Source organism: Protopterus annectens, chromosome 4.part0, assembly GCF_019279795.1.
Source record: "Protopterus annectens isolate FY-2018-M chromosome 4.part0, PAN1.0, whole genome shotgun sequence".
NCBI classification, from domain to species: Eukaryota; Metazoa; Chordata; order Ceratodontiformes; family Protopteridae; genus Protopterus; species Protopterus annectens.
The window spans coordinates 1,550,509,646-1,550,536,965 of NC_056733.1; positions in this window are offsets into that span (position 1 = coordinate 1,550,509,646).

Here is a 27,320-nt window from a genome sequence, read left to right on the forward strand (position 1 = left end):
AGCACCAACATGCAGGACACTTTTATTACAATATTCTCCTCAACAGACACTGCTGATGTCATCAGCAATAAAGTGTTATCTGAGACACTCCAAATCAGACTTGAGCTGTGGTACTTTCCGTAAATACAGAAGATATAATCTGTGTAGTTAAATAGGTGGAGTTTCTATTCTCAGTGCAGTCAGCTAGGTGCATGTGTTTGTGCTCTTGCTCAATGTTATAGAGAGCCTTTTACACTATGTGGGACACTGTTATTACCTTATTCTCCTCAACAGATGCTGCTGATATCATCAGCTATAAAGTGTTGTCTGAGACAATCCAAATCAGACTTGAGCTGCAATACTTTACTTTAATACAGAGGTATGTAGTTTGTGTACTCAGATAGGGAGGGGTTCTAGTCTCACAGAAATCAACTGTGTGTGTGTGAGTGTGTGTTTGTCTGTGGTCTTGCTTGACATTACAGACAGCCTTTTACACCACCTTGTGGGACACTGTTATTGCCATAATTTCCTCAACAGATATTGCTGATGCCATATACTATGTCTGCTTTGTAGATACGTACTGTTCCCACCACGGCAGGTCAGAGACTGGCCTGGAGGCCAGGAGAAGTCAACTCATCCTGTACGATACAGCTTACAGTGACATGGCTTTCAGTCTATCCACATACAGAATGGCATGGTTTTTAAGCCCTGTGTTTTCTTGATGAGAAAGGTCTGTAGTCTCTCTAGCTGCTGCATGTGTCTGGTGAGATACATGCAAAAGAGAGCATTATATTCTATTAGTGTTCTGATGATATTTGAGTACAGTGCTGTCATACACTCCTATGATCTGAATATGATGGTGTGACTTATGATGTGCACAACATAGGCTTTCAATACCAGTGTGGACACTTGGTAGTCCAAGTTCAGATTGTTGTCTATGTGTTCTCAGTGCTTGTATCACTGGATTTCAGCATAGCAGGACTGTTATCAATGCTGTAATTAGTATGGAATTCCACTTTTCAAAAGGACAGCATAAACACACATTCTGCATTTATTTACAGATTGTGGGGCTTTGACACTAATCATTTGTCTGTATTAGCTCATCCTGTAGCATGTTATCATCATTGGTTGACTCAATGATTGCACCCAATATGCAATAATCAGTAAACTTGATAAGCCAAAGGCCATATATTTTAGCCTGAAGTTTCTAGAAATATAGTCCAAACAGGAAAGGGACAAGCACAGATCCCTGGGTACAATAATGGTGACAGTTCTACTGGTACAGGTTGATTCACCAACTTTCACACTATGTGTTCTATCAGTGAGCCAATTGGTTACCCATCTAGTGATGTAAGGGTGAATCCCCAGGTTTGATAGTTTCTCAATAATACCAGCATGGGAGATTATGTCAAAACCCTAGGCCAGATCATGACAGGCAGTATGCACTGTCTTACCTACATCCAGACCTGTCACACAGGATCAATGGGCTGTGACAACATCACAGATTGCTAATGGTGTGAATCAGCATATACACCTTTCTGATATGGTTGAATACATACTTCAACACACCCTCCACACAGGATAATTTCCCAGAGAAGGGTGTACATCAATATGCATCCATATGAGCTGGGGGGGACAGCACCTGATGCATGCATGTATAGACACACCCGGATTCTCCTCAGCTATGAGGTAGACCAACATGTCATCATGGACCTTTTCTAAATGGACACTAGTAATATCCTGGCTGTGTGCAACAGACCTGTGTGAGTTGTTAATGCTACATCACGTCTGTTACATCTGATGAATGTCCTCAAAGAGGTCATTGAGGGCATGCATGATGACAACACTGTCATCTTGTAGAATTTGACCAGGTCAAGGCATTTGACACAAATCCACAATGAGGTATTCAATCAACAATCTCAGATGTGGCCATAAACAGCTATGTCATCTAGTTGGTAGACCAGTGTATCACATATGTGGCATCTCACTATGTTGAAATGTGTGATGTGACCTACATCTCGGGGCTAGTGATCTGGTCTGTACATCAGGGCTGTCTGCTAGGCCTTCTCCTGTCATGGACATCACAGATGACATAAGTGTCCAAATAGCTGCCTGAAAGACTTACAGATTGTAGGTAATCATTGACTCCAACTGTGATATCAGTATAATACAGACAATATCAACACATACTAAAGATTTCTTCCACAGCCATGACAAAGCCTACCATAACAAGAAACATGGGGGTATTTCTTACATCAGGAAAACAAACACACAGCCCTCAAGTATAATGTGGACTTCACACCCTATAATCAGACCAATAGGTATGTGACCTGTGTCCTGGGGTAGATGGTAAGTGGAACGTCCACCAACATGTGGTCTGAGTACTCCCTAGTATGGAACATAAGTACTGAGTATGTGAAGGACACCCACATCACAGGCCATAATACCACCATAATTCCCAGCCGTCTTATTTAAAGTTAAGGGATGCACCTTTCCACATTGGTAGATGCTAGAAGTATTGGCTTTTGCTTGATAAATATTTTGACTAAAGAAAATTTGCATCTGAATATTGTATATATTTGGTTTGTGTAGAGAAGTTCCTCATGTGCACACTCAAACATGCAAAACATACACACAGGTATGTATGCATGTACATAACAGTGGAGGATCTGACTGCCATAATGGCTAACATCTTCACCTCGTATATACCATGTTCAGTCCTGACCTCTGGCTGATATGTGTATGGACCTTACTAGTTGTCCCCATGTATATGTGAGCTTTTTTCTCAAAACATGAGGGGTTTTTGGTTTCTTCTCACTTGCAGGTTGACCATTGAAGGTATGCCAGCCAAGTACAATCAGAATTGAATGGAGTCATGGACAGAATCATAGACTCCAGTTAATGACTATCACAAGAAGGCTTTTATGTAAGCTTCAAGTGATGAAATGTATGTACAGTAGAAGTTTGTTGGGATGTTAGGGTGTTTGTGACTGTTAGGTTAGAGCAAAGGTTAGGGAAGGGGATAGATTTAGTGTTGTGTAAGTTTGGTGGTATGTGTGTCTGTAGCTGACTTGACTTTGTTTAGTGGTACTGTTAGGGAAAGGGTTTTTCATAAGACTATATGCAGGGCTAGGGTTAGAATTATGGCAGTGGCAGGCTTAGGATTATAATTATCACACATGGGAAAGATGGATCATGAGCTAAAGGCAGCCACTATATGCAGATGGATTGATTCCTTCTATACCAACACAGATAGAAAGTGAGAAATCCAGTCATGGATGGACAAACAGATATCATGCACCTCATCAAACACATGGCCATAACGCCCAAGCATCATTATCTTTGGACAAGGACATGCCATCAGTATGTTTTTTACTACCTTAGTACTTTCTGAGCTGTGTGCACCCCATAGCTATATCATCTACAATAAAGTCTCTTTCCATTTCAGAACAAATGCATTTTTTTGTTTTTATCACAGGAAAGGACATCTTGTTGCAATCTGCTTTTAAAGTTCCTCTTACTGCATCCAGGAAATCAATAAGAGCATACTAAAATCCTTTTAAGGGTCTGCAGTAACTAATCATACCTCTTATCTGTCCCTGATGTTGCCAAACATCCTTGATTTTGCTTAGCATTTTCATCCCATCCCTCAAAAAGGTTTGATTTTGTAGAAAATCACAAAGAATAATAGTCACTCAGTCAGTAATTAAAGCCATTAGAGTTTTATGCTTATTATTTTTCAGAGAATGCATGTTGATATAAAATCTGTTGTTGTATAAGGTTTTTAAGTAAGAACAACACTTAAACATTGTTCACAATTCTGAGCCTTTTCCCCCACTTAAACTCTCACACACACACACACACACACACACACACACACACACACACACACACACACAGACACACACACACACACACACACACACACACACACACACACACACACACACACACACACACACACACACACACATACAATTGTTGGTTTTGTCCAGAATTCTTGATTAAAACAGTTGAAAGTTATGTGTAATCTACCTGACAAGCTAATGGCAGGTGTATTATGCAATCTCTTCTGTTTTTCCAGGGTATGATGCATTATTTTACATTTAGAGTCCTTGCAGGCAATGTACCTCACTTTCCATTGTTGTTGGACATGTTCCTTTTGCCATCGGAATAGATAACAATGTTCATTTGCATTGAATGTTATGAGATTTCATTAGCTGTCAGAACACTGGGGGTATTTTTGCTAGTATTCCTGGATACATTCCATGCTGTTAGTCTGCATCTTCACCCTTGATGGTTGTTTATTTATGTATTTGGCTGCTTGGCTGGATAGAGGCCCTGATAATATTGCGATGAATAAACCCTTCTCTGTCCCAATCCTTTTGGAATCTGGCTGTGTGTCTCGAACTCCTCATGAACTCATTACATATTTACATTCAGAGCTTAGTACTTATCACATACAAATTCTAATAACTTAAAAATATTGCCATTGTGTTTGTACTGTAAACATTCCATTCAACACAATCAATCTAAATATAACTGTATTTACTGGTATATATTTTTGTGTCAGCAGTTTAAATAAGGTATTGAAAGAATTTATTTTACATTTAACAAACAAAGAATATTTTTGTCAGTCAAAACTGGGTAACAATGTACTCTGTGCAAGTTCTGCATGCAAATCTCTGTAAAATGAGCTGTGTATTTTATTTTGTTAGGCCAAGTAAAGATGTACATCTCTTCTGCAACTTTTTTTAGCAGTTTAATATGAATAACACTAAAACAAAACACTCAGGTCCACAAAAGTATGCTCATTAAAGAACTACACTGCTCTTTAAGGCTTGTGCAGGTGAGCAACACCATACAGTGATAAAAGCAGGCACTGTGTATCTAGACAAGAATATGCAGCAATTATTGGCAAGTAGCTTCACTCATGTGTAATTGAATCGAGCAAAAAGTGTTGAAGTAGACCTAGCTGTGAAGTGTCACTGCACGGGTGGACAATGCCCTGCATTGAAATGTATACACAAAAGTTCAGAAAAAAGTCCATAGAGCAACTCTACAATATGCAGAGTGATTCCCAAAGAAAAGGAAACTTGATCTCAGCCTGCTTTATCTTAATACAGGCAGTGTTTGAAGGAGTTAAGTTATATGTATAACCCCTACCATCAACTGGATGCCACTATGTACCCCAAAGTGCTAATTGTGTATGTGTATTTGTGTATATATATATATATATATATATATATATATGTGTGTGTGTGTGTGTGTGTGTGTGTGTGTGTGTGTATATATATATATATATATATATATATATATATATATATATATATATATATATATATATATATATAAACATTTTGACTAGTTGCAGTTGTGCTTTCAGTTCCTCATCTGATGAGCTACACAGTTTTAAATCATCGACAAAGAGAAGATGAGAAGTCTTTACACTGTTGTTTTCCAAGAGCCAAATTATAGCCATGGTATAGTCTAAGTATACAACTTAATGGGTTAAGGGCATGACAGAATAGCAGAGGTGACAGGAAGATACCCTGGAATATCCGCCTTTAGATTTTTATCCTGGGAATATTAATTTGTCCTTTATCATGACTTAATTGCAAATTGTCTGCCACTATTTCATGGTCAATGTAGTGTAGTTGATCACTGTAGGATGTATCTTATACATTTTTAAGCACTCTTTTATCCATAAATGTGGGATACTATCAAATGCTTTTTTGTAGTGAATTCATGCCATACTTAAATTATTTCCCTTTTTACAGTTCTCTGTTATAACTTTATTTAGCAATAGATGATCCTTTGTTCCATATGATTTTCTTTTATTGCCCTTTTGTTCTAGTGCCACAATTGAGTTTTCTTCTAAATGACTATAAACTCTGTCAGCATCAATTCCAGTATATAGTTTCTATGTAGTTGGAAGGCAAGTTACTGGTCTATAATTTTTAGGGTAGCTTGCAGGTTCACTCTTAAGTAGGACCTTTGTTTTTCCTGTTGTTAGCCAGGTTGGTGTCTAGTCAGGGTGTGTACATAAATAGTTCTTACTCATGGCTAAATCTTCATGCATATATGTTAATACTTTTAACCAGAAGTCAGGTACTGAATCTGGGCCTGGTGTTTTCCAGTTAGAGACTTTTCTGAACTTTGTTTCAACCTCTCTGGCTGTTACTTCATCCCATTTCATATCCTGTACCTTTGAACTTCTTATACTTTCTTTTACTTCTTCTATACATTTAGCATCTTTGTTATGTTCCATAGGATCTCCATAAATACTTCTCCAAAAGGGTGGACTTTTAATTCCTTTTACCTTGTTTCCCAGTTCTCTATAAAACTTTTTGGGGTCATCAATAAATTGCTTATTTTGTACTTATCTTCTACATTTTTTGACTGTGCTGATATTTTTACTTTATTACTTGTGATAGTAATGGTAGATCCTGATCCGTTATAATATTGCACTCTGCTTTTATCACGTCTGTCTTTCTGAGTATTTTTGTTGATCTGTTCCCTCATCTATACTCCTCTAACAGTGACACTTCTTGTCTTAACTATTTTATAGTTTTCTCTGTTTGATACTTCCATGATGATATTCGATTTCTCCCTTTCCACTCCATCACTATCCTGTGTTCTTGTGGTAGAATTTTATCTGTTATTAATTTAGCTGCACAGCAATATATCCTGTTTACTTCTGTTATATTGCATGGATTTCTGTGAACAGTCCTAATTACTGTGTTCATTTGTTTTATCAAATATCTGATTTTTTGGGATTTATTGACCTTCTACAGTCTATTTTGTTCATTGATCTTAATCTATCTATATATATATATATATATATATATATATATATATATATATATATATATATATATATATATATATATATATATTAAATCAAGCAACTCTTCTCTTAGCTCATTTTCTTCTTAACTGAGGCACATTTTTTCATTCTCCATTTTCTGCGGGCATTCTGTAAAAAGTTCTATAGCATCTTCCTGTGGCACATACTCTTCACTTTCATCCTGTTTCATCTATTGCTCTACCATATGTGAACTCACTGGCCTATCACTTCTCAACATTAACTGCTCCAGAGTCATCACAGTTTCCTGTTCCTTCCCTTGCTGTCCAGCTTCAAGTGAACATTTATACTGGTTTCCTGTGGAAGGCTCCAAAATATCTTCATCTGGCAATTGACCTGTTGCTTCCCGTTCCACTAGTTTCTCCTTAATTTGGATGTCTAATGATCTATTCTGCTGTGGTGCTTTCTGAGTTAGATATTCTACACTGAACCCTTCACTTCTCAGGTACTCCATAATCTCAGTTCCTATTTCTTTGACTTCTCCATTACTAATCTTCTTTTCTACTTTTTCTCTTTGTCTTTGGTACCTCAGTGAAGCAAGCAATGTAATAGAAGGTTATTGAGGTATTGTACCTCATTGCATCAAGGAACGTGTTGAGTTTGTTGAGGCAGAAATCAGCTGGTTCTGAACGGTCTCTGTAGGCAGTAGGAAAAGAGAGATACATACCTTGGTCAGCACAGGTATGGAAAGGCATGAGGGTGATGCATGTCATCAAAGAGATTCACTTTGGAACATAGAAATACCATAGGCTTGAAATTCAAAACATTGAGACCAAAACCTTGAAAGTGCATTATGCTGAAAGTTTACAATGTCAAATGTCAGAATGTTGACTTGGCTGTGTAAAGACTATTATGATGTACAGACTGGTTGGTGTGGGTTTTAGATGTGTTATGTTGTAGTATAGTAAAGAAGAAGGGAACATGACTGAGGTTACCTGTGAAACTTTATGTATCGGAGAGATATATAGTAATGTGTAGTGTTTTTTGCAGTGAACTAGTGTTTCTAAGAGAAAGTTGAGGATAGTTTTTTTTACAATTTAAACAGGCAGCCATGAAGCAAAGAATGGTATGTTTGTCATTTTGTTCTGTGTAGTGCGATCTCAGAGTTGATATATTTCAGTAGCAGGGGGTGTGGACGGTGTAGGGGGCTTGTCCCCCTACTTATATTTGGAGAAATTTAATATAGTTTGTTATTTATTTGTTTCTGTATGTTGCTGTGGTGGAATGTAGTAAATGTTGGTTAGCTATGCTTTTTCAATGTTATGGGAATCATTGTTTTTAGGTTTCAGTGTATTGAACTTTCAAGATTTTGGTCTGGATGTTTTGAAATTCAAGCTTATGGTATTTCGATGTTCCAAAGTGAATCACATCAAAGACCTGCATAATTTCCTGCTTATTATGAATTGATCAATATTCACTTGGTTTCTGAAACTGTTTAAAGTCAGCCATTGGCGGTACCATTTCCACTGGTACTGGATAGTAGAATGCACATATCATCAGGTGTTAAAAGTATGCTTACCCATGATGGCTGATTTAAGCCCAAGCATTGTTCCTACCTGTCATGATGAAATCTTTGGGGTAATTGCTGTTTTACACTCTGGTGCACATTAAGGCACAATATCCTCCACAGACATTTACATGCCACAGTTGTGTCAATCCTGCATACATTTTAGAATCTTTATGATGCCATTTTGCTACCTTGATTTATATGAACATTTTTATGCAGTCATTTTCATAGATCATCTGTTGTGGATTTAGGCAAATTAAATTAGATGGCAAATTGGCATTATAAATCAGACTAAGCTTTGACCCATCTGCATATTACAATTCCATTGCAAATCTGTGCTACATATTATATAACTTGCCTATGTATTACAGCCCAGTTTTCTCATATTCTGCACTTCCTTAATTTTTCAACAATATGTTTTTAAAAATGAAATAAATCAATAGCCCCAATGCAAACAAGTCAGATACAATTATTTGAATCCTGTTGTTTAACTGAATAGTGTCTGCAGTACCTTATGTACATGCAGAACCATAAAATCCTGTCTTACTAGGGTGCATTCATTTCTTGTATTTTTTTTAGCCTTAATGCATTCTTTTAATACATCTCTCAGCATTAATGCATCTGAATCTGCTGCTTTGCTTTACAGCACCTACATAAATATAAAGTTGAAGTCCATTATTGTATTTGTTCAGGAGCAATGTAATAAGGTACTTAATGGACACCTCTGAAACAGCATTTTTTTTTTATTTTTTGCTAATGGTTTTCCAGTTTTTTTTTTTTTTAATACTATGCCGCTATTAGTCAACTGTGTAACTACTTTGCTTGAATCAGTCACATCTCCCTCTTTCACCATGCCTGTTCTCTTGTCAAATAGTGTATCACAAATGAAAAAGTCAAAGGTGAGGAATCTCAGTGATGCACCATTATGCCTCGATATAAGCCTGGGTCACATTTATATATATTTCTATTTATGATTACTCAGCTCAAGGATGATGTTTAAAAATGTTTCAATGAGGGAACAAGCAGTGGTCGAGTAACCTATTTCTGAACTCAAAGGAACATCAGTGAAACTTCTATAGATTCCATGCATAGGGATTGTTTCCTCTCTGTTCCTATTCTATAATTTCAGTTTTAAAAGCAAAATGTTTTTCCCTAATGCAGCCATCTGCTTTATGGATAGTGGAACAACAATGACATTAATTGATGGCTAGTGATTTCCATCTTATTTATTTATTTTATTTTATTTGTTCTTGTTTTCTAAGGTACAGCCCTAATCTTCGTGGACCCTTTTCAGACTCAACCTGGTAACACTCTCTGATTAAGTGACTTACTCAGAGTCACACAGTTAGACAATGGAGTCTGAGGGTCTAAAACCGTGGATCACTGGACCACAGGAAAAGGCTCGTTAATAACTTTGTAATCTTCTGTGCCAACTGCCAGAAAAATAGCATGATGTCTGTATTTCATTCCTGAAGTATTCCTCTATGTGTTATAGTACACTGCAAGTACTAGTTGGTTACCACATGATCTCCAGTTATGAATGTGTTAAGAGAAAAGAGTCTGTTTTAGTAATCAAAATTCAGACAGGTAATCAAGTTTTCTAGTCAGTAAGGTCAAATATGCTATTATTTATTTGTTTGTTTGATAGCAAATTGGGCAGGCTGACCCATAGACTCTTTTCAGCTACATCCTGGCCAAGGAACACTTACATTCATATTTAAAAAAATCCTTCACTAAAATATTCCCAGTTGTTCATATTACACAAAAATTCACAGCTTCTCAATTTTCACTCATTAATGAAGTATGCAATATTCACATTAATGTTTACATTCAGAGAAAGTACATACTTTCAGTATAAGTGAGTTTTACAGCTGTTTAAAATTTAAGCAAAGCAATATAAAGCTAAGGTCTTATTCTACTTTTATTTTCCCAGAGATCTAACAGCTCACTGTAGAGGCTATATCACATGATCAGATGATATTGGGGATCCATCTATTAGTGCTGCAGAGACAGTTCTTAGCTACAACACTGATGTTGGACTGATGTTAGTGAGGCAGTCATATCTCTTAATACAGAAGACATTTCAGTAATGTCATTGATGACAGCACTCCAAGATGCTCAGTGAACACTGGTAGATTATTTATATTTCATGTACATAAAAAACACCACACACTCCAGAGACATCAACCTCATTACCACAATCAACAGAGCATCCTGGAGGGACAGGTTCATAACCCAGAGACTGTCCATGCTATGGAATAGACTTCCCATACATGTCACGCAGGGCACCTCACTGACCCTCTTCAAGAGAAATCTTGATGAGTGAATGGGAAATAGAAAATTCACCCCAGGGATCAATCCAGTGGCTTTACTCGACAGAGGCACTGGGAACTAAGGTCGGGTGGCACAATGCCAGGGTAATCCTATGGGCTAGGCTTGTAAAGGCTCTAGAGTCATTAGCCTAGTACACACCTATGAACCTATAAAATGATTTGTTGATAACCAAGTATATACCTGTGTTTTGTCATTTTTAATAGGTTACAGATGTGAAGATGTACTGAAGCTGCTCCTGTTGGGGTTTAATTTCTTCAAGTGGTTTATGTTTCTAATGCCATAATGGGAATGGGCTCCACTCCTAATTCAGGGTACAGTTAGAGGTCATGAAATTAGTGTTGTTTCAGTATTTGATCTTAGCCAAGAGTGCTCTTATTAGCATTCACAATGTACGCAGAATTGCATCCTTCTGTAGTTCATATAGGGTTATATGTATTTGTAGCATATTTAAGTATGATTGTGAATTCTTTTTGAGAAGAGCTATTTCTCCTTCTAATATTCTAACTGTCTGGGTATCTTTCTTCCACATTGCTCTTATTTCTGCTTGCAAATCCTGGTATTTTATGATTTAGTGTCTCCCTGTATGTATTTGGTCACTGGCTGTGGCAGTTTCAATGGTCAATACTAAGTTTGTCCTTTTTCTCATGGGCTACTATATGTGTTTTTTTGTGCATCTGTTTTTTGGGCTGGATGATCCAATGTGATATAAACATGATCATTCTCTAAAATGCTTTGTGGTTCACATGTCGAGGGTTGTAATACAATCATTTTATGTCACTCAAAGTGTAAGTCACTCAAAGTGTAAGTAAGATCAAGATATCTAGGTCCAGGAAAGTCATAGCACCACTTTTCTCAGCCACCATCAGACCCATCATTGAGTATAATTGCTCTTTCTGTATGCATCTGACTAGGCATATGCAACAACTGGAACATCCGCAGAGATTCATCACCAGAAAAATACAGGGCATAAATACAATGTCCTGTGCAGGTCACCTCAAAGTCCTATCTCTATGCTTTGTTTCCTATAGACTGCTGAAAGGCAATTAATGCCTGATATAGAAGGCTTCCTTGGATCCCACTCTGATGGGTCCTTTGCTTATCTGCAAAACAAACAGCACCAGTCTACTAGCTCTAAGGATTTAAATTCTTCCTGTGACTTAAACTGGACATGTTAGAGGGACGTGTGTATCTCAGAGAATCCCCCTTCTCTGAAATAGGCTTCCCATCTAGGTGAAGCAGAGCCCATCCCTAACCATATTCATATACAATGTAGACAAATGGATGGAAAATCGGAAATTCACAGCTTGTCTGAAACTTATGTCTCTGATGGACAGAGGCAGCCATTAAATCATGCCCTAACTAACATACATACCTTAAAATAACCTCTAAGGCTTGGGTTGCATTTGTAGGCTTATAAAGCCCACAGTGGTTGCTAACCTAGTATGCACCTATGGACATATTTCTCCAATGCTCCTCAGCTACTTATATATTGTAGTTTTTGAAAATTCCTCAATGCAGCTGTCTTACCACATTATTGTGCCTTTCAGTACATATAGGACATCTGCCATAAGTGCATCTGACCCAACAACGTGATGTGCAATTGTTTCCAGTTCTGTTTTACAGAACCTGCATTTGTCTGTTTCTCCAGTGTTTTCAATGGGCTTTATAAATCAACATGTGCATTATCCATTATCCTGGGCCACTATTATTAGCCTTCCATATTTTGATTTCAGTTCACCTCTCTTTAACCATTCCTGTATCAAATTGTGGTCATCATGATGTTGTTGAGAAGATTTCTGTGCTTGTCATCATATGTGTGGACATTCCTTTTTTCACTTTCTCATCTGATTATTTCCTTACATTCTTTTTTTTATTTTTTGGCACATTCAGTTGCAGTCGGATTTTTGTTTACATCTGGTTTGATTTCCATTCCTTCTTTAATCTGAAATGTTTTTGCTAAACTGAGCAAGGATGTCATCTTAGAATTCTTCTCCTCATGTTTATAACTCACAATGTTTGGATCTGAAGAGTTCAGCAGATATGTATGTAGTCCCTCAACTGCAAATCTATACATGCAGTCAATTTTGAGTTTCCCAAAACATCCTTCAGAGCAGATCCTGATCACAGTCAAATAGGGCCTAAGGTAGGGAAATGGATTGGGTCCTCACACACAGCAGCCCCCTCCCACAGCCCCCCAGCACACACAGCAACCCCACCCAACCCTCCTCCCAAAGCCATTCCAGTGTCCCATTACTTGGCTATTTTACCCCAGCTACCATAGACACTCTTCAAGCGAGTCAATGTTCGTACTATTTCCTTCTTTACTTCTACAATGATTATGGACATTTGGATTTAATTTAAAACTTTTATTTCAAATTTTATAGCGCTAACACTGAAAGGCATTTGCTAAACAAAACAAAACAGTATCACAGTGAAAACAGACAGTATTATCAATAAACTTCTTTGTCATTGAAACTCACACTTATTGAAATAGCATTAAAACTCACATTCAAAGAAAATGCATCTGGTCTTTGGTGGATTAAGTTTACTTTTGGGCTGTTTTCAAAATATAGTCTCCTTCCATACACTTTAAGGACCATGCATGCATGCATGTGTTCTTTGATTCACCACCTTCTAGATTGTTTTTAATTATATTCCTTGTATAATACAGCACCACTTGTAAGAGTGTGTTTTAAATTTGTAGTTTTGAACATTTTTCCAGTAAGCAATGAAACTATACGTATGATTCAATAACAACAAAATTGCCTATTTCAGAACATTTCAGCTATAAAAGGCAACTTAAACTTCTGTCATTGCAATCCACCAATCCCAGTAAATGTGCACAATTTCTACAGAAGTAAAGCCATCTGAATAATTCTACATTAAAGACATCTGTAACTAAGGAAGAAGTTGCTGTTAGCAAACAACTTTATATTTCAGTGTTTCATATACAAATGTAGTGTCATCTGCCCTTGAAGAATAAATTGCCTATGTTACTTTAAACATGATAAGTTGGTAATATTACAAGAAGGAACAGATGGCAAACTGACAACAGGTTCATAGTTCCTAGTCCTCTCATTCAAAGGTGGACACACTCAGAACTGCAACATCTCCACCAGTCTTAAAGTACAATACAGTATTAGCAATCCATCTACATGGTGTGGGAGTAGAGCTCACAGCCTTCTGTATGAAAAGCAAGCATGCTGTTTATAGCACAGTGATGTCAATTTACTAAACAAAACAATAAACAGCATGAGCAGCAGTAAATTTCTCTTTCCTTGAAGATCACAATTCCTTGAAAATACACTGAACCTGATAATTCCTGAAAAATGCACTGAATCTCACAATTCCTTGAAAATGCAGTGAAAGCCTCATAATTCTTTAAAATGCTCAGAAACTCACAATTTCTTCAAAATGCACTGGGGTAGTTGGTATAGAGGGTTCAGGCTCTTGTCTCCTATAATCAAAGTCCAGGGTTTGAGCCTGAGTAAATTAATTAACCTGCCATTCCCAGTTAGAGCATTACACACACACACACACACACACACACACACACACACACACACACACACACACACACACACACACACACATCATTCAAGAAGAATAAGCAATTCACCAATGGAAGCAGGGCAGTTTGAACCCAATGTGATTGGATACACTTTCATGTTAAAATTCATATTTATTGTCTCTGAGAATATTTATTGGACAATATGACTCCAGACTACTTGAACCCAATTAAATTTAACAAAAGAATTTTGCTACTTAATATTTCAATTAGGAATTTTACATAGGAATTTAGTATCTTATTTAACATTTTAATATGTAAAGGTTAATTTATCTAACATTTTACATTTTATTTTATAAATACAATTAATTTAATTAACAATAGTTTTAACATGCTAACAATAAAATCAGTCATGAATTGTACACAAGAAGTTAACATATTTAACATTCAAAACATTACAATTATCTTCTTCTTCTTTCAGCTGCTCCCATTAGGGGTCACCACAGCAGATCAACTGTTTCCATTTCTTCCTGTCCTCTGCATCTTGCTCTGTCACACCAACTACCTGCATGTCCTCTCTCACCACATCCATAAACCTTATCTTAGGCCTTCCTCTTTTCTGTTAGCTGGCAGCTTTATCCTTAGCATCTTGTTCCCAATATACTCTGCATCCCTCCTCAGCACATTTCCAAACCAACATAATCTTGCCTCTCTGGCTTTGTCTTCAAACCTTCCAACCTGGGCTGACCCTCTAATGTACTTATTCCTAATCCTGTCCACCCTCATCACACCTAGTGCAAATCTTAACATCTTTAACTCTGCCACATCCAGCTCTGACTCCTGCCTTTTTGTCAATGCCACTGTCTCCAACCCATATAACATAGCTGGTCTCACTACCCTCTTGTAGATCTTCCCTTTCACTCTTACTGATACTCGTCTGTCACAAGTCACTCCTGACACTCTTCTCTACCCACTCCATCCTGCCTGTACTCTCTTCTTCACCTCTCTTCCACATTCAACATTACTCTGAACTGTTGATCCGAAGTACTTAAACTCATCCACCTTCGCCACCTCATTTCCCTGCATCCTCACCATTCCTCTATCCTCCCTCTCATTCACACACATATAGTCTGTCTTACTCCTGCTGACCTTCATTCCTCTTCTCTCTAGAGCATATCTCCACCTCTCCAGGGTCTCCTCCATCTGTTCCCTACTCTCATTACAGATCACAATGTCATCTGCAAACATCATAGTCCACGGGGACTCCTGTCTGATCTCGTCTGTCAACCTGTCCAAATTAATATTAATAATATTATTTTATGTAGATCAAATGCAAATGTTTTAAACAGTTATAAACAGTTTTATATATATATATATATATATATATATATATATATATATATATATATATATATATATATATATATGTATGTATATATAAAATGGATCTACTTTTCTTTCTCAAAATTTCATTACTTCGAAAAACAAAAGTAGATGCCCACTTCAGCGAAAGTGCATTTCAATGAAAGTGCACTTTTGCTGAAGCCTAGTTGCCGAATCGGCTGACTAAAAAAAAAAAAAATCACAAATGACATGCTAGGCAGGGGGGCAAGCCCCCTGTACCCCTCCATGTGGGGAGCTGTGCCCCCACACCCCCACTACTTAAATATACGAACTCCGAGATCATACTACAGCGAGGAAAAAGGTATATTCCCATTCCCCTCTCTGCATTTCATTTTCAAAGTTTTAGTACTTTAAGCAATTGGTCTTGACCAAGTGGGTTTTGAAGTACTGAAACTTCGTACAAAAGAAGTAGACCCATATATATATATATATATATATATATATATATATATATATATATATATATATATATGTTAAAGTTAGCCCATTAAGAAATTGTGAGCGAATAATATTTTGTTCTGTCTAATGATGAGTTATTTTCTGTGCAATTGTGTATGATTGCCATATGTTTTCTCTATTCTTGCTGAGTGTTATAAACTATTATAAAGCCTTGTTACAGTTCTAGATATAAAATGTGTTAATGTAGTGGTCAAAATGTCCATTGTCAAAACATCCTGCACCTTCACCAATAAATTAGTTTCTTTGCAGGTAGAGCAGCAGGAATCATTCATTGCTCCATTGATAGTACAGCAGGAACATTGTTAATTTAAATTCTGCACATGGAAAAGAAAAGGATCAAGCAATACCAGGTATGCATGCGCTGATGCACGCATGTAGGGATGCAAATTTGTGGCACAGTTGGCGTTCTTAAAGAACACCCTTACAGAAGACATCATTTTTTTTAAATTAAAAAGTAAATGCTGTTGCAGCCCCCCGCTGGCCAATGGGGCCTCTCCCAGCCAGCAGGGACCCTACTAGCCAGAGGGCCCTATGTGACTACTTAGGTGGCCTTGTGCTGGATCTGGTTCTGCTTCAGAGTGTGGAAGATACAACCTTTGTGTTCACTGATTTTTATGTACTATTTGATAACCATAGAGCATTTTTCTTGTTTTTTTTTTTTTTTTTTTTGTCCAATTGATTCAATACTTTTTTTGGCCAATTAGTCACAACAAACCTCTATGTTAGAATAGGAACAGCAAACTGATTTATAGCTTGTGTTTTATTCCTAGATGTCAAGGTAGCTTTTAATATTATATTTAGTCTTTTGAAGTATTCTGTAATTAATTTATTCTGATGTGTTTGTTTTTTTATTCCCAACCCTTCATCCCACAAATATCTCTACTCTCCTTCCTACTCAAGTTCCATCATATCACATTCCTCTCCCAGATTGACATTTTCCTGATTCTGCAGCTTTCCTTTTTTAAATGTTGCTTATGTGCATTTATTAAGACCAAATGTCATTCTTACATCATCTAAAAAGTTTTAACCTTGTGCAAGTGTGCTTTCAACTCCTCACCTGATGACCTATGCAGTTTTAAGTCATCTATAAAACTAGATGAGAAGTCTTTTAACAAGGTATGTTTCTGGGAGCCAAACAGTAACCACAGGCTAATCTGTTATGTAAATAGCTTAATGTGTTAGGGGAAAGACAAAACAGCAGTGGTGGCAAAGAATCATCCTGTAATATCCCCCTTTGAATTTTTATCCCAAGGATAATTTGCCTTTTGTTATGGTTCAGCTGTAAAGAGGTTTTCCTTTATTTCATGGTCACTGCAATGTAATTGATCAATATAGGGTGTGTCTTATGCACATGTAAGTATTCCATATTCCATGAATATGGGAGCATGTCAATTATCATTTGTAATCTATCCATGCCATACATAGATTATTTTGCGTTTCAAAACTCTGTATTATGGCTTTGTTTAGCAAAAATTATTTTTTGTTCTACATGATGTTCTTTAATTACCTTGTTGTTCAATTGCCATGATTTCCTTTTTAGAAAAATGGCATTCAACTCTGTCTTCCAGTATATAATCTGATAATGTCAGAAGGCAAGTTGTCAGTCCTAAGTTCTTGGGATGTTGCAGGTTCACTCTTAAGGAGGAGTATTGCTTTTTCTGTAGTTAATCAAGCTGATGTTTGTTCAGGATGCACATATAAGTAATTCTTGTAAGAGCTAAATTATTGTGTAAAGATGTTAGCACATTTATCTTGAAGTTAGGTACTGTGTCTGGTCCCAGTGCTTCCTAATTTGGAGCTTTTGTTAATGTTGTAAAAATCTCTCTGGTTGTTTCTTCTTCCCAGTTCATATCCTCTACATTAAAGCTCCTCACTGTTTATTTTAATTCTTCTATTCATTCATCATATCTGTTATATACAACAGAGCCATCATAAATCTTTCTTCAAAATGTACCAGTCTTCTTGTTTGGGTGGTGTTTCCATTTTTTTTGCATTATTTCCCAATTCTCGACAAACCTTATTAGGTCATTAATGAATTGCTTATTTTGTACTTTACTTTTCCTTTTATTTATATGTACACCTGAGTTTCTCTGCTTGTACTGATATTTTTAGTTTATTATTGGAAATAGTGTATTAAAGGAATTCCTAGTCTGTTCTGATACTGTGCGTTGTGTTGCTACTTCTCTAAGGAGGTACCAATATGTTCAATTCAGTGCTGATCTCAGTGTTTCTGTTTAGTCTTAAAGAGAAGGGACTATTGAGTTATGACAAGTACTCAGTCATCTTTGGGGTTTGGTTCTTGATGGCAATTGCAGGAAGGTAATTATGTAAGATGTGTCCATGCTGGTATAGTAATTTGCACTTCTGGAGGTTTAGTGATTATTTCAAACTTCAGTAGGCTTCCGAAATATATTTACTGAAATTTGAAGTAATTCATTATGCATAAATGGTAAAGCTTTGACCATATCAGAGGTCAGTGATGAAAGCTTTAGAAACCTTTCCTTTTGAAAAGACACATTTAAGGCTGAAGAACATTATATCCCTTCTGTACTCATTGTCAGGTCCAGTGAGGATGCACTCAATGAGGTTTGAGACGACTATGGGAAAATATGGAATGAGGTCAGAGTGATGACACAGTCCTGTTTGGTAGCAGTTCAGATGCTGATTGACTCTGTCTTTCAGTTGTGAAGAAGCATTGACTCAGAATTCCTAACAAGCATTTACTTCATTTACTCTGTAATGATGTTACTATCCCACTTCTACAGAAAACAGTATAATTAACAACAAAAACACATATAAGTCTCTCTGTACCTTCAAACATGAGGCCTTTTCCCCTCCCAAATGCACAGAATCTCTAACTATACTAACTGCAGTCATAACAACTCCAAGAAAAAGGAAACAATTAATCTCTTTCGCCCAAAATGGTACAGTCTTCGAAGTTGTACATTTTTGGATCCAGGGCTGGGGTAACCAAGCTCCCACATTAACAGTGCAGTCTTTAACAAAACGATGACCACTAGGTCTATTCATTTCGGTTTGCCTAAGTATGCATACTGAACATTGGGACTGTCATCTTCAATAAAGCAGGCATGTCAAAGTGTAGGATAGGCAATCAAAGTAGACCCTTTGAGGAATATTGCAATCAGTACTTTGATAAATTTGTGGGGAAGAAAAATCTGTTCAGTTCCTCCTATAATGCTTCAAAACTGATGTAGAATTGTACTTTTCACATTTCTTGGATATACCTGGTACTGAATATTATGCCTTTTTTGTGCACATGGTTAGATAGTGTATGGAACATCCATTGCTGTTTTAAATATCTTTTTATTTATTTATTTATTTAACATTTGTCAACCAGAAAAGTCAAACTTGGAACAAAGCCAATTTTCAGTAGAGACCTGGGGAGAAAGACTCCAGCCACATATCTTTGCAACATAGGAGGAAACCAGAGCACCCAAAGGAAACCAGCATGAATGCTGGAAGGACATGCAGACTCCACGCAGAAGGCACTCTAGTCAAGAATCGAACTAGAGAACCTCTTGCTGTCAGATGACAATGCTACCGCTATAACACTGCACCATCCATCTTTTACCTAAATTTCTCTTGCCTTTTATTGGCAATGAGTATTGACTTTATAGGCTTAGTTGACTTATTTGGTTCTGTTCTTTTTTCATTGCAGGCAAGACAATCTTATTATATTCAAAATAAATGTTTTCTTTGAAATCAATTATATAATAGTACTTCACTGAGCAGCAGAAGCATAATCTATCCAAATATCTGTGCTTCTCTAAAGAAATCACATATACAATTTCATTAAGCATATTATCTCACTGTTTCCTAAATGTGGATGTTTAGAGCATGTATCTGGAATCAGACATATCCCTAACCTCTTTTTCCAAAGCCACCCTCATCAAAATATTCCTTCTACCGTCCTTGCTTTATGCTGCACCAATACTTACCAATTTATGGAGCTCCTCTAGATCCAAAATGGAACACAGCTATAACAAAGTGGCCAAGTCCGTTACCAACTCAAAAACTAGAACCAATTGTTTGTCTCAAAGAAACTAAACTTGCTAGAATTCCCCAACTACAAAGACATGCATCTAGAACATTTCTCCCCGGGACTTTGCTGAAAATTGGCTTTGTTCAAAGTTGGACTTTCCTGGTAAACAAATGTTAACTAACTAGCTAGCTAGCAAACTAACTAGCTAACTAACTAACTAACTAACTAACTAACTAACTAACTAACTAACTAACTAAAACTACTAACACTCCACAACATGGTTTACAAACCCCTAGCCTGCCCAGCACTAAATAACATCACTACACCTTACAACCCAAACAGAACACTTAGGTCTACAGATAAAGAGCTTTTCTGTATATACACACCCTCCAAATGTCTTAAGAGGGTTTGTATATATAGAGATTCTCTGTATATACAAACCCTGTAAGGCAGTTGGAGAAAGCCTGTTTCCCACTATGTGCTAAAGCATGGAACTCCATTCAACTTAAAGTAAGAACTACTACTAGCCTACTTGCCTTTAAATCCATATTGAAGCAACACTTGATCAACTCCTGGTTGTGCCCTTCATACCTCTCAACCTGTTAGTGCAAAAAATCTGGACAAAGCCTAACATTTTGGGGGACAAAGGCTCAAAAATAGGGACAGATTTTAAATATTTTTCTTACAAACTTAGAAAGTAGATGCAAGAATGACAAGTTTTGAATTAGCATGCATTTTCCAAATGATATGAAGTCTGAAACTCAAATAAATGTCATTATTTAGTGACTTCAATCCTCAGTGATTTGCAAGAAAAACACAAATTTTATGAGGAACAGACTAAAAATATGAGGCAAAAATCTGGGCATTCTGTGAAAATCTTTACATTTTAGAGATATGGTGCCCTTGTTCTGACCCAGGCTAATCTCTTTTCCAGCTTAGTCAAGACTGAATCTCTCTGTCAATTTCTCTCCATCTGTACTTCACTTCTGTATCATTCTACTTATACATCTGTAATATTGTGTCATCTTCTAATACTAATATCTAGTTTCCATCTGCCTCATATCATTGTTTTACTTACTTGTAGCTGATGTAATTTTTATGTTATTTGCATAAAGTTTGTACATCCTCTGCATGTATTTTTATGTTATCTGTATAACAGTTTTGTACACAGTCTGCATGTAACTTTTATGTTATTTGTATAAAGTTGGTACACTTTCTGTATGTAACTGGAGGTTTTCTCCCTTGACCTCCACTAAAAATGTTCTCCTTCTGATCCAGTCCGACTATCCCAGTAAAGAAATATCAAATAAATAAATAAATATCATTATTTTTACTGATATAGACCAAAGCAAGAAATCATGTAAGAATTATTGACAGAAAAATCATCTGGGCAAAGTATTATTAGATCATGGGTTAGTTTTCAGGTGGCATAACAAATATTTGGTGATGTAGGAATAAAGGGCTATTGTCAATTCATTCATCATTGGCAACAGGTTGTAGGAACTATAGAGCTAGTTAGCAGCACAAACCATTGATAGCTTGCATTTATGTCTAATGTGAATTAAGTAGGGCACCTGCTCAGTTACTGTCTTCTCCTATAGATTAAATTGCATAGAGAAAACATCAGCATCTGGTTATTGTTGCTTTTAGAACTTGTTGGTACTTGTCCATATCTGGATGAGTATGCATGACTTTCCAAATTTACTATGACTGTGGTATACCCCGACCCACTCTTTGTTCTAGCCAAAGATTTCTATGCCCTTCTTACAATACATCTTTTCTAGCAAGTAAAATAAATACTAGAAACTGCAGATAATGCTATTATATTTGAACATTTGTAGCGGGGAAAATAGATTGATTTCAGACTAACACGAATCTCAACACAAAGTGATCCCTGAAGCCAGATATCTCCAGACTGCTGACATGACTGTTTTAGAAGATAAGGTCATAACTAATAAACCTACAGTGGTTTAGAATCTCACCAAACTTCTTCCTAACTTCACTGATCCCGCTCTATAACACATTCATAACTAGAAGATATGGAATGTTAAATGTGTAGCCGCCATTTTATTCACTTTTATTTAATGTCCACTTACTTTGCATACAAGTAGTAGTGATACCATTTTAGTAAATTTCCATCAGTATGTACAGTATTCTGTCTTTTGCACATTAAAGTCAAAGTCAAGGTAAACTTTATTGTCGATCAGATATACACAGCAGTGTAAGCTGAACGAGTTAGGGTACAAAGTTTCTGTTATTTTAGTTTGATCATCCCGCATTTTGTCTTTTGATAGAAGACGATGCATCCCTTATCATACTATGATCGGAGATACACTGATTGTCCTATCGCCATGCTAATGTTGTCTTCATCTAACCAATTGTGAATGAACTATATGTACTACAGTTTCTACTGAAGCATGTTTGCTTATGTAAAAGTAGGTAATCCAAAGATAACTTGAAAATATGATGTACATGAAGCCATTCAATAGAAAAGGAGAAAATATTTATAACTGCAGCAAATATTTCATTTAGTACCTTCAAGAATGAAAAGTAGCAGTCTGTGAAAACAACTTATTTGTTTTTGCTTACAATCATTTAGCAGTTTTCACAGTACAAAATGGTAACTTGGGTAAAAAAGGTTCCTAAGAAATGAATAATTCAACTGACTAAAATAAAGTAAAAATCATACTCACACAAAGTCATAAAAAAATAAACACACATATAAATAACTTGTTATACTGAAAAATGGATATACTAACTTGTACTACATATGCATATTACTAAATAAAGCAGTATAGCAGATAATTGGCTTACCATGTCAGTGGCTTTTTAATATTTGAAATAGCACAATTTGCATAGTCCTTTAATTTCTCTTCAAATAACAACAACAGTTTGCATTTTGCTCAGCTTTACATTTATTCTGTTTTCCTGGTAAGGTTCCACTGGAAGGAAATTTTAATGTGCAATACTTCTTAAAAACCTTTCATTTACATTTTAAAGGCCAGTCTTTTTACCCCCTAGTTTCATTTCCTTAAGTGGTCCTGCTGAGGTTTTGAAGGCAGACACAAATTCCAGGTCATCCTTTGGGATTCCAAGCATCATGAAGCCAGCAGTTACATATAATCAGTCCAGTGCATTTTGCGTCTAACTAAAGGTCTCTTCCAGGAAGAACTGATTTGTTATTTACTATCATTTTATTTTTGTTTTATTTACTTGTTCATTTTTCCACTTATGCAAAGTTTTTTTTTTTTTTTGGACGTACTCTTCATTCATTGGAGATTTGCACAGTCTCCATTTCTGGAATGCTTATGGTTGACAGTATTGACTATTAACAAGTAGAAACTGTATTTTACATGCATCAGATTTCCCAGTTGTGCAAGCTAGTAAAATGTTTCCCTGGGGCTGGCTTGGATGGCTTACTGGCAATCATGCCTTTTTGATTTTGAAAAATAGTCCTTTTTAATAGGAATATTTTCTTTCAAATTAGTTCAATGCCCTGTGTGTAGGCTACATTTTCCTTTTCTCTGCACAATATAGTAAGATATTGTTTGCCAGGTAGATGGTTTTGTATCCTGAAACTTCACCTCTTTAAGAATGTAACTGATGGAAGTGGCATTAGAGACAATTTTGAAATGTACATGCTTTATATATAGCCATTGCAGATGGCTGGAATGAAAAAGAATATTTTAGGAATTCTTCCCTGTAATTGAGGATTACCTAGACAGTTCTAGATCTGTTCCTTGGCAATAAGGTACACATAAGGTAAAATAGCAGAGGGCATAAGTATAGACGCAAATGTGTCATCCACAAAAAGCAATCAGGGAAATTGATTTGATAACTTATGCTAAAGTATAACATTGTATTGCTTACTATTGCTTTCCATGAAGAATATTTCCCAAATGTTCATAGGGTCATATGGAAGTACTAGGCTATCTGCCCTTATGGGCATTATAAGCCTAGCTATCTGCCCTTACAGACATTATAAGCCTAGTCAATTTCCATTTTTGTGCTCAAAATACCATTTGGATATAGATTGGCCTTATCCATCCCATAATGAATAATTATATATTACCTCTAATAAGATTAAATGGGATTGTGCCATAGATAATTTGAGGAGACCTGTGCATGAGATAAAGCATTTGGGAGCTAGCTCTGACCATTGGTAGTACAGGGGGCAGCTGAGGAGTAAATTTTCTGTTTCCCATCCATAGATCTAAATTCCAGCAGAGTGCTGCCCCCCTAACACCTCGGATGCTCAGGTAAGAACCGCCCTCTCCAAAGCAAAAAACACAGCATCAATGGGACCAGATGATGTCCCGGGCTGCGTCCTACATGAACTCCAAGAAGAGCTAAACCCAAACATAAAACTACTGTTCAATCTCAGCCTTAGTACAGGATATGTACCCAAAGAGTGGCGTACAGCAACTGTGGTCCCTCTCCACAAAGGTGGTGCCTCAACGGATCCTGGAAACTATCGCCCCATAAGCCTGACTAGCTTGGTCTACAAAGCTATGGAAAGGATAATCATGGACCTCATAAGTAAAGATATTGAGGACCTACAGACACTGGATCCTACCCAGTTCAGCTTTGTTAAGGGCAGATCCTGCCTCTTAAACCTGGTTGATTTCTTTGAAACAGTCACCAAGGCCATTGACGAGGGGAAGGTGGTCCACACAGCCTACCTGGACCTCACAAAAGCCTTCGATACAATACCCTACTCGGGCATTATAGATAAGCTCACCAGCTTAAATATAAACCCCTATGTCACTAGATGGGTTGCAAACTGGCTCAAGGACAGAACCCACATGGCTAGAATTGCTGGAGCCATGTCAGACTCCAAACCAGTTACAAGTGGCATCCCACAAGGCTCAGTCCTGGGACCTCTCTTGTTCAGTATATATTTCTCGGAGGTACAGGCCAACACGGAAGGACTGTGGCTGACCAAGTTCGCAGATGACTGCAGACTGGGCGCCATAATCGACTCTCCAGCCGACACAAGCATCCTCCAAAAGGGCCTCATAGAAACAGACAACTGGTGCCAGAGCCATGGCCTCAAGCTAAACGCCAAAAGTGTATAGTCATCCCTTTGGCAAAAACAAAGTGCCCACAAATTACCACATAGGTGGTAATCCATTAAGTACAGAAGAAGTAATTAGGGACCTGGGGACCCAAGTTGATAGCAATCTCTCATTTGACAACCACGTGGCCAAAGTGGTTAGGAAAACATTTTATATAGCCCACCTAATCATGAAGGGATTCACATCTAGATCAGGGGAGATCATCGTGCCTCTTTACTCATCCCTCATCAGGCCCATAATTGAGTACAATGCCCCTTTTGGGATGTACCATACCAGACACCTGCAGCAACTGGAAAGACCCCAAAAGTACCTCACCAAGAGGATCAAAGGGCTCAAACAGATGCCATATGCTGCCCGGTTAAAGAAACTCCAGCTCTACTCAGTGGCATACTGCCTGTTCAGAGGCAATCTGTGCCTGACGTATAAAGCCATGTCCAACCCAGAATTAATGGACATGCTGCACCTCAGAAAATCCAAATCCTATCGAGCTACACGCTCGAGAGACTTCAACCTCAGCACTGAAATAAATAGGACATGCTGGAGGGACAGATTCATAACCCAGAGGCTCCCTTCACTCTGGAATAAAATCCCAGTCCAGGTTAGGCAGAGTCCCTCATTGACTCTCTTCAAGAGGAATCTTGATGAGTGGATGGGAGATCGTAGGTTTTCCCCGGGTATGACTTCTGTGTCACTGTTAGACAGAGGCACAGTATACTAACCTCAAAAAAAGGGCATAGCAAAATTAATTTAAAATGGGTGGCGAAAGACTAAAACATTCTGGCTAGGCTTATAAATGCCCTATGGCAGATAGCCTAATATGAACCTATGAACCTATGAACCTAAGATTGAATAGGTAAAGAGATGAACTTTTTCTTTTATGTGGATAGGGGCATCTGTTTCACAGCTGTGATATCCTCTGGGAGATATACCTGTCCCTCCAAACTGTTCTGTTGCAAAAGAGGTTCAGATCCCTAGACCGAGTATTCATGATGCCATTTGACTTGCTGTTGTGCAGTAAACCCATCAGTAATGGGTTGGATTATGCCTTGTATGCTAGATACAGGTCACCTTTTGCCAGTCTGTAAGATACCAAATACAGAGACAAAGCTTAGAGCTGGTCCATGTAAGACATGTTGTTTAGATATTGTATCGTTTTAGTAAATTACCTCTATGGGCATTCCAGTTGTTGCATGTGGCAAGACAGATACATATGAAAGGGGGCATTATATTCAATGACTGGCCTAATGAGGACTGAGTAATGGGGGACAATGACATCCCCAGATCTATACACTATTCCTTTGTTTATAAGCTGTGCAATGTAGAAGAACTTTCTTATAAAAATAGACACATGTTTGTCAAAAGTTAGATCACTTCTATATAAGTACCCAGATTCCAAACAACTGGATGAACGATTAGGGGCATATTGTCAATGTGATAATTCCCTGGGATAGATGACTTCCCAAAGGATACAGTAATGCATGTTTTGGCATTTAGTTTCAGTCTATGACTTTGACACCAGTTATTTATTTTGGACAAACCTTTCTGCAGGATGGCTAAGTCATATGGGGATTCAATGACTACTCCTAGTTTGCAGTCATCTACCATCTAAGTCAGCAAGAGCCCATTGGTACTGGCCTTTACTTTAGAAAAGTAAATGCCAAACAGGAGTGGTCGCAGCACAGAAACTTAGGGACTCCACATCCTACTAGTCTCTTTGTAGAGGTATCTTCCCCAGTTTTGATTATCAGCATCTTATCTGTAAACCAGATGGCTATCCAGAGGATGATTTAGGGGTTTATTCACAGTTTATTTAGCTTTTCTACTATGCCGAAGTGATATGTGATGTGTACCATTTTTTATCATCCATTTCTTTGGTGACCCTTTCAAAAAATGCACCAGGTTGAGTAAGTATGGCCTACCCTTGACAACCCAGACTGAGATGGGTCTAATGTTTGGTGCCTCCTTATATCTTGATTGATTAACTCCATGATAAGTCTTTAAATTCCTTTGCATATGAGGCTGGTCAGACTTATGCCTCTGTAATTGCCTGGGTCTGTGGAAGATCCTCCCCATATGCAGGGGAATGATTGTAGTTCTGCTGTTCTCCACTTGCTTGGTAGGAGGCTGAGATTAAACAGTGTTGTTAGGGGAATGTCTAACTCCTGCTTCATGCTATTTAA